The sequence below is a fragment of the Babylonia areolata genome, chromosome 13 (assembly GCF_041734735.1).
Source record: "Babylonia areolata isolate BAREFJ2019XMU chromosome 13, ASM4173473v1, whole genome shotgun sequence".
NCBI lineage: Eukaryota > Metazoa > Mollusca > Gastropoda > Neogastropoda > Buccinidae > Babylonia > Babylonia areolata.
In genome coordinates, this window is record NC_134888.1 from 19,559,349 (window position 1) to 19,569,348 (window position 10,000).

The window sequence follows — 10,000 nt, forward strand, 5'->3', positions numbered from 1 at the left end:
GTGTGTGTGTGTATGTGTGCGTCCCTGTATGTATGTAAGTGTGCATTTGCGTATGTCCGTGCATGTGCGCACGAGCTGTGCGTTTTGCCCACCTGACGTAGAAATGTGCACTCACCTGAGTTTGTTTTGTTTTTTCCTCTCAGGACTGTTTTTCTTTCCGTCCTTCCTTTGAAGAAAACTCCCAAGTCTTTCAAACAGTCGTCCACTGCTCATGTTGCAAGCGGCACATTTTTTGTATGCCTCTTTTCTCTCTTTTTTTTTTTTTTTTTTTTTTTTACGGGATGTTTGTGGAACGTGCCAACCCAAATGTTAACTCGTTGGGGGTTTCCGGATAATGTTCAGCATAGCGCGTGGAAATATGCAACACCCTCTGGTAAAAAAAAACAAAAAACAAACTTAAACTGCCAGACAAAAAAAAAAGAACAAAAACCTGTGACAAAACCCAAACATAGAATAGTGAATATGGTTATTTGTTTATTAATGTGTGTGTGTGTGTGTGTGTGTGTAGAAAACCCAAGTGGGGGAGAGGGGGTGGGGCTTGAGAGCAGTTGTACTCATTTATTGTCTGTCATTTAAAAACAGTACTATTACTACTACTACTGCTGCTGCTGCTGCTGCTATCAAAAATAAATAATAACATTAATGATGATAACAGTATTAACAACAATGACAACAATAAACGGGACTACAAATGGTAACCACAATTTACAACGTATTGAAGAATTTGCAACGTATTGAAGAAGCAAACAGTCTCTCTCTCGCTAACAAACTTCTTTGAACTGACAGAAAAGGGAGCACAATAATCTAATTCTCTCCCTTGTCCCTTTACGTAATTTGAAAGCTGTTTTGCATGGCAAGCTAACCTCTTCTTCCTTGCGTCCCTCCATCCTATTCACCCACCCCAAGCACTCTCTTTTCTTTAAATTTTCTTGGTATTTTTCTCCCCCTGAATTCCCCCCCCCCTCCCCTTCTCCCTTCTTTCCCCAGATCTTCAAGCTCTTGATGGCTCCATTTTCATTCCACGAAGTTTTTGATTGGATGGGCCGTTTCTGCCACGCTCACCATTGGACTCTTCTTTTTCAAGGGGGTGGACAGGTTCAACACGTTTTTGAAAGGGCATTCCCCAAATAATTGGGCTGATGTGCTTATGTATGTATGTATGTATGTGTGCGAGTGCGGGAGAGAGAGAGAGAGAGAGAGAGAGAGAGGGAGAGAGAGAGAGAGTGAGTGTGTGTGTGTGTACGTATGCGTATATGAATATATATGTATGTGTGTGTGTGTGTGTGTGTTTATGTGTGTGCGAGTGTGCGTGCGTGCGTGCACGTGTGTGTGTGTGTGTGTGTGTGTGTGTGTGTGTGTGTGTGTCTGTGTGTCAGTGTGTACACGCGCGCGTGCTAATTAGCCAAAGAAGGCAGGTCTCCCTCTGGTGTTAAGTAATTTACAGAGCCGATATATTAAAGTCTGCCGTAGCGTTGAAAAGAAAAGAAAAGAACAAAAGTCTTCTTCAGAAGATTGTTTTCACATACAACTTTCATCAACAAGTGATTGTAGGCAGGTGTGCACATAGACAGAAGGAGAGGGGTGAAGAGGAAGGGAGAGAGAGAGAGAGAGAGGGAAAGAGTGGGAGAATTCATGCACGCACGTAGACACACACACACACACACACACACACAGACACAGACACAGACACACACACACACAGAGGGAGGGGGAGAGAGAGGGAAAGAGACAGAGAGAACAAAAAAAGAGAGACAGCCAGAGCCCAAAATGAAACTCAGAGGGACAGTGAGAGACAGACAGAAAGACACAAAAACAAAAGCACACGTGCTAACCGCTGCAGTCCGAAGCCCCATAGTCGTGTGATTTCCGTACAACTCCCAAATGCGCCGCGTTGACCACAAGCTCCGTAAATCCATAATTCACTCAATAAAATAAGTAAAACATTTTTTTTTAAACCAGATCAGTAATGAAAGGCTAAAACTAAAGATTCACCCTGCATAAAAAAAAAAGAAAGAAATCATTCTGAAATATATTTGTCATCACTGATTAGAAAAAAAAATTGAAAGAAATGAATAAAATAGTAAATCACGAAATAAACAAGTGAAGAAAATATAATTGTTGTCATTGAAAGAAAGAAGAAAAATGAACAACGAAACGATCGCTGAATACATAAAAAAAAACCCAAAAAACAAAAGAACCATTACAAAAATAATAACAAAATAAAATCGAGACACCTATGGTTATTATTCCTCCACTCGCCTCTTCCTAGGAGGAAGGTGGCAGAATGGTTAAGACGCTCAGCTGCCAATACAGAGAGTCCGTGAGGGTGTGGGTTCGAATCCCGTTCTCGCCCTTTCTCCTCAGTTTGACTGGAAAATCAAACTGAGCGTCTAGTCTTTCGGATGAGACGATAAACCGAGGTCCCGTGTGCAGCACGCACTTGGCTCACTGAAGAAGAACCCATGGCAACGAGAGTGTTGTCCTCTGGCGAAATTACGTAAAATGAAATCCACTTTCATAGGTACACAAATATGTAAGCATGCACTCAAGGCCTGACTAAGCGCGTTGGGTTATGCTGCTGGTCAGGCATCTGCTCAACAGATGTGGTGTAGCGTGTATGGATTTGTCCGAACGCAGTGACGCCTCCTTGAGAAAGTGAAACTGAAATTGAAGCCTCTTCCTATTCCTTCCAAACACGGCTCACGGCCTCCATAACCCAACCCAGGTCTTCATCTTATTCTTCATCATCTTTTTTTCCTCCCTCAGGTCTGTGAGGAGTTATAGGAGAGTCGCAGAGAAGAGGAGGAAGAGGAATTTTGTTTAATGTCCCATCACACATATCGGTGATTGAAGACATTTTGTTAAAGAATTTTTGAATACATTTGAGTATTATCGGTTAGAAAGGGTGGGAGATGTGAATGAATGGAGGGTTGGGGGAAACTGGGCAAATGAGGGTGAAGTGAGGGTGAAATTTGAAAAAACAAACAAACAAACAAACAAAAAAAACAATTACAGGAAATTACTTAAAGGACTCCGTAAAAGAGAAGTCGTTAAACTGACAAGCGAAACAACTGATAATGAATGCAAAATGTCAAAAACATTAACGTTCTCAACCACTTGTGAAGACACACTTTCGTGTACATAAGGGCTTCATCAAGCTACAGTCAAAAATTATATGCTTAATTGTCAGGTTACTAAAGCATATGCACTTGACATTAGAGGAGAAGAACTGTTCACCAGATTCCTCCTGGTCTGCTGCATGCTTTGAGCCAAAGCCTGGTCTCTACAATATACCTGTGTCTCTGGGTATAAGAGCCTACGAAACTTCCAAACACTTCACTCCACACTCTCTCTCTCTCTCTCTAGTTGACTTAATGAATCTTCCTCCCTAACACCCCCCACCCCCATCCCCCACACCCTCCACACTCCCTGCCCTTCTCTCTAATATCCGCTCCCTCTGTTGTTTTCCGTTCAACACTATGTTTGGGAACAACAACAGTGGTGATGGTGAAGAAGGGGAAGTGGTGTGTGTGTCTGTGTGTGTGTGTGTGTGTGTGTGTGTGTGTGTGTGTGTGTGTAGGGGGGAGAGGAGGGGGAGCAGAGGGAAAGCATCTAAACGAATGAACGCGTGCTGGCCAGCCAGATGTTGTGGCATGTACTGGGGGACAATAGGCAGTGAAAGTACAAGTGTTTTTGTGTGGTTTTTTGTTGGTTTGGTTGGGTTCTTTTTTCAAAGACCGGTACTGACCCCCACCCGCACGCCCCCTCAGAGACAGACAGACAGACAGAGACAGTGAGACACAGACACAGACAGAGAAACAGAGATACAGAGAGAGAGAGAGTGAGGGGTGGGGTGGGGGGTGGGGGTAAAAACCGGTTCGGGATTTCAGAACCGGTGCACACACACCTCAAGCAACATGTATCTGCGTGCACAACCTTCAGCCATCCCGCTGTCGACAGCCTTTCCGGTGAGCTGCGTCTCTGGTCTGTCATCACAGGATGTGGCTGCATCTATCCTGTGTGGTGGTGGCTGGTGTGTGTGTGTTTGTGTGTGTGAGCGGATGAGTTTATGCGTTGGGTGTGTGCATCTGTGAGTTAGTTGTGCAACTGTTTTGCCTTTGTTGCAAGGGACCATCCCAACGCCGACTGTCCTGAAGACCTCTTGGCCGAGAATATGGATTAACTCAGCTAGGCAAGACACATTCCATAATAATCAAAATTCTAGCCCAGGTATCTAGTCGGGACAGCAGTTGCCTCCTCGGCAGTTTCTGGTGGTCGTCATAGTCGGACACGACTGACTATCATCATTCAAATGATTTTCAGGAAGTAGAAAGTTCAAAGAAATCAGTATCAAAACGAAGGGAGACCAAAATGAAGAATGGTGGCTGACACCCTCACCTGTAAACTATCTTTTCTTCTTCTTCTTCTTCTTGTACACCTCCTCCTCTGCCTCCTCCTTCCCCGTCTTCTTCTCCTTTCTCTTTCTCCTCCTTCTTCTTCTCCTTTCTCTTCCTCCTCCTCCTCCTTCTTCTTCTCCTTCCTCTTCCTCCTTCTTCTTCTCCTCCTCCTACGTCTCCTCCTCCTCCTCTTTATATTTCTTCTCATCATCATCCTCTTCCTCCTCTTTCTTTTTCTCCTCCTCCTTCACCTTCTTCGTATCGTTATTATCATCATGTTATATCAGTCAGACAGCAGCCCTTCACTGACCAACCAACACGCCAGCAGCAGTCAAGGAAAGGGGAGGGAGGTGGGGGGGGGGGACTGATTAACGATGTAAATACCTTGGCGTATGTCACGAGCAGTCGCGTCATCATGCAGTCCCTTGTATTTCAAACTCGTGTCGTGTGCCATGTCCTTTGGCATGGTTTGGTCACGTCATACGACATCACACCCTCTCAAAAAACATCCTGCAAGGGAGGGCGCAGACGGGGGCGGCAGAGAAAGAGCTGGTCCGACAACGTCAAGGAATGGACCAAAATGATGATGTCAGATCTCCTCACGACAGCTGCCAACAGAACGGCGTGGCGAGCTATGACATCTTCCTCATGTCCCCCCCAACGACCCCAGCGGTCGAGGGAATGAGTGAGTGAGTGAGTGAATGAGTCGTGTGCCATACTGGTTTTTCCTTTCATCAGGGTTCAGCGGTCACGGGGAACCAGTTAATTCAGATGGACGTCAGTTCCTCCTCAGGCAGCCAATTTCATGGCGATTTGGCTTCGGTGGTCCGGTGTGTGCTTGTGCAACAAAGTAGACATTTGGAAATAATGCCCCCCCCTCCCCCCACCGCCCCCCACTACCCAAAACCCCACCCAACTTAGACCCCCCCCCTCCAAGAAAAAAAAGGGTGGTTAAAAAAAAAGGACGAAGAATGATGAGAAAGATAGGAGGGAATAAGAAAAAGAGGAAGAGAAATAAAGAAAAAAAAAAGGAAAGAATGAAATAAAGAAAGAAGGAAAGAAAGAACGAAAGAAAGTTTTTTTTAAATACATAAATAATAATGACGGACAGACAGACAGAAAGAAAGAAACAAATAACTAAAGAAAGACAGAAGGTTAATTTTAAAAAAGCAACAAAACAAACAAATGGGGAAAAAAGACGCAAACAAAAGAAAAAGAAATGACACATGAAAAAAGACGACGCTAATAACAAGAGAAAAAGAAGAAAGAAAGAAAAAGTCTCCCAATATTCAGAATTAACTTCTTTTTTTCTTTTTCTTTTTTGTAATTACACCAGACTTTAGACATTGTACTTTAACGTGAAGCCAACAGCACGTGTCTGCTGTATCTCCCGATCCTGACATGTATACACAGACAGACAGACAAACAGACAGACTGACAGGCAGATACACTGGCACGTACACAGACACAGACAGAAACAGAGTAGAGACACAGACAACCATAACGTCAGACTGATCGCTGAACCGCACGCATAACAGCAGGTGTCTACATCTTCCAATCCTGACATGCATTGAGGAAAGACCGGCTACAGCTGTCAAGGTCGCCATGGAAAGAGGGGGGGGGGGGGGGGGGGGGGAACTGTGTAAGGGAGGAAGGGAAAACAGTGTTGTATTAAATTATTCAGGTCATGATGGGTTGAAGCGCTCTCTCAGAGAGACACGGAGAGAGAGACAGACAGACGGGAGAGACAGAGAGAGAGAGAGAGGGGGGGGGGGATAGAGAGGGAGAGAGAGAACAAGAACATGAACAAAATCTTTTTAATCTCCAGGCCTCCGGCCCGTAGAAAGAGGTCAAAAGTACACAATATGGTGATTGATCACACTCAGCGACAACAAAACGTAAAATACATACTAACTTAAACCTGTAGAACAAAGTGCTGAGAGAGAGAGAGACAGAGAGAGACAGAGACAGAGAGACAGAGAGAGAGACAGAGAGAGAGAGAGACAGAGAGAGAGACAGAGAGAGAGACAGAGAGACAGAGAGAGAGACAGAGAGAGAGAGAGACAGAGAGAGAGACAGAGACAGAGAGAGAGACAGAGAGAGAGAGAGAGAGACAGAGACAGAGAGACAGAGACAGAGAGAGACAGAGAGAGAGAGACAGAGAGAGAGACAGAGTTTTATTTTCTGAGGGTACATAATGACCGTTGTTTCTTTATTCCATCCTGTCCTCGAGACAGACAGACAGAGACACAGAGTAGACGGAGACATACAGACAGACAGAGACAGAGACAGACAGACAGAGACGGAGAAAGAGAGACAGACAGAGACAAAGACAGGGACAAGAAAGACCACAAGCCCCTCTCTGTTCCACATGATTTCTGCACCATCATGAGTGGCGGGTGGCAGGGTGCGATATTCCAGGCATCTTTGTCCTCCCATACAATACGCGTGTCTTTGTCATCATACTAATTATCATACACGTCGTTAAGATGCGGTATTTCGCCCGTCCATGACTCACAACCATCCCCCGGCACCACCCACCCTCCCTCCGCCCCCTCCCCAACAATACTTATTTATAAAACTGACAATGTCTTGACACATTCCTTCTCCATTCTCCACCGCACCACCAAAACCCCAGCACGCTCGCGTGCGTGTCAACTTGTGTCGCTGGAACAGAATGATCGTGAGTGTTCACTAATAGAGGAAGTAGTTCCATTCTTTTTTTTGGATGGGGGGTGGGGGGTGGGGGTGGGGGCGGGTCTGTCCGAGTGTGTGGGTGTGGGTGGTATGTGTGGATAAAGGAAAAAGATAAAGGGTGGAAGGAGGAGGAGGGAGAGAGAGGGAGAGAGAGAGAGAGAATCACACACACACACACACACACACACACACACACACACACAAACACAGACGGACAGAGAGAGACTGAGAACGCTGAACGACTTTAAGAGAGAGAGAGAGCGATACCTATAACAACCAGGATGATTTATTCAGGAAAGAGAAAGGCCACGGCCCCATTTGAAGAGGGTAATTTACGGTAAACAGGTATGCGCCAAAAACACATGTAAGCCTCATACGATTAGAGAGAGAGAGAGAGAGAGAGAGAGAGAGAGAGAGAGAGAGAGAGAGAGACAGACAGAGACAGATGGAGGGAGAGAGAGAGAGAGACAGATGGAGGTAGAGAGAGAGGTCTGAAGACTGAATGGTTTATTGTTTAGGCCTTTCTGTCCGTGACAACTGGGGTGGGAAAGGGTGGGGACTCCACGTATTAACACCTGTTATAAAGAACAACGCCAATAAATTATATGTGAAGCAAACAAAGGGAAAGAAAAAGAGGGAGTGAGAGAGATAGACGGGGGTGTGGGGGTAGTGTAGAAAGGCGACAGACACAGATACAGAGACAGAAAGAGAGAAGAAGAAAAATAAAAAAAATAGGCAGATGGACAGATAGACTAGTTGAGAGTGAGAGAGTGAGAGAAAGAGAGAGAGACACAGCAAGAGAGAGAAAGAGAGAGAGAGAGAGAAAGAGACACAGCGAGAGAGAGAGAGAGAGAGAGAGAGAGAGACAGCGAGAGAGAGAGAGAGTGACAGAGAGAGAAAGAGACAAAGAGGGAGAGAGGGACACACACACACACACACACACACACACACACACACACACACACACACAGCGAGAGATAGAGTGAGAGAAAGAGACACAGCGAGAGTGAGAGAGTGAGAGAAAGAGATACAGAGACAGAGAGAGAGATAGACAGAGACAGAGAGAGAGATAGACAGAGACACACACAGAGAGAGAGAGAGAGCGAACGTTGACAGTGAATGAGACTGTGTGTCTGTCGCGAGTACAAACACGTATAGCTATACATATAAATTATGTAGATAAGGAGAATGGCCAGCGACAAAAGTATGAACAAGAGAGACAGAGACAGACAGAAAGAGGGAGAGAGAGAGAGAGAGAGTGTGTGTGTGTGTGTGTGTATGTGTGCGTGCGCGCGCGCGTGTGTGAGAGAGAGAGAGAGAGAGAGAGAGCGAGTCTGCGAACGTGCATGCGTGGGAAAGTGCTCGCGTGTCTGTGTTACAAACACGCCATTATCTGTCTGTGTGACTATGCACTCACGCTTTATTTATTACTTTCAGATATATATATATACATCCGCGTTCAACCAGGCAAATAGAATTCGACAGGATACAGAATACTAAACACCTGTGTTTATGTTCCTCTTTATTTTTTTATCGAAGAGCGACTCACATCAGTATTAAAAGTATTCGAATTTGTGAACTGAACGAAACAGCAAAATGAAAAAAAAATTTTTTAAAATCATGATACATGCGAATGACCAAAGTTCAATTAGCAAAGTATGCTATACACAGCGAGTAAATAACACACACACACACAAACACACACACACACACACACACACACACACACACACACACACACACACACACACACACACACACACACACACACAACCTCCTCTCATTCCAAACTGGGCACACACCGGTGTGTTTGAAATGAACACACTGCACAAAAGGCCCAGGACACAACAGAGGCCTGGAATGGAAGTAGAAGGGATGTACTGTGGACGCGTGACTTGTTTGAAGTTAAAAGAAAATCACCCCCCCCCCCCCTCCCCGCGCCACCCCACTCCCCTTCCCAAAAAGAATGAAGAAAAGAATGAAAGATCTGGTTGTGTTGAAACCAAAGAAATCAAAGCTATTTTTTTCGGTTTTCGGGTTTTCTTTGTTTTTGTTTTTTGTTTTCAGGGGTGTGGGGGTATCATTCCCTTTTTAAAAAAAAGTCTCTCTCTCTCTCTCTCTCTCTCTCTCTCTCTCTCTCTCTCCCTCCTCCTCCTCCTCTTCTTCTTCCTTTCGCAAATAATAATCATCTCTCAACACGGTAAGGAAGCTATTTTTTGCGTCTTCCATGGTGACAGACCGAGAGAGAAGAGTGGGGTGGTGAGAGACTGAAGATTATGAAGGAAGAAAAGGAGAAAGAGATATTATTACAGACAGACTTGACTTGAGACAGAAACAGATGGACATTGAGACGGGCAGATAGACACATACAGACAGAAACACAAAGGTGGACAAAATCAGACACAAAGAGAGAAGATAATATATATATATAAAAGACGGGGGAAAAGTGTGACTGCAGCAACAAACACAGAGACAGACAGACAGACAGACAGTCAGACAGACAGACAAGCACACAAAGGACAGAGATTTATAAACAAGGCAGCTAGAGACACACAAGACAGTCGCACAGAAAGATAAGACACACAAGCACATACAAAAGACAGATATTCACACACACACACACACACACACACATATATATATATATATATATGTGTGTGTGTGTGTGTGTGTGTGTGTGTGTGTGTGTGTGTGTGTGTGTGTGTGTGTGTTTATAAGCCAGAGACAGGCAGACACACAGACAGAAAGATAGACACACAAGCACACACATAGGACAGAGATTTATAAACGAGACAGCCAGAGACAGACAGACATACAGACAGAGACAGGTGGCACGGTGGTCTAGCGGGTAATGCGCTAGACTAGGAAGCGAGTGTCTACAGGTTCGATTCCCATGTACAAGCCAG

At 44.9% G+C, this 10,000-nt stretch overlaps 1 protein-coding gene across 5 annotated transcripts in view; it reads right to left on the minus strand.

The window, feature by feature from the left end:
- The window catches only part of LOC143289132 (uncharacterized), a 269,327-nt gene that overhangs the window by 199,785 nt on the left and 59,542 nt on the right, over positions 1 to 10,000 (minus strand). The window lies entirely within an intron of this gene.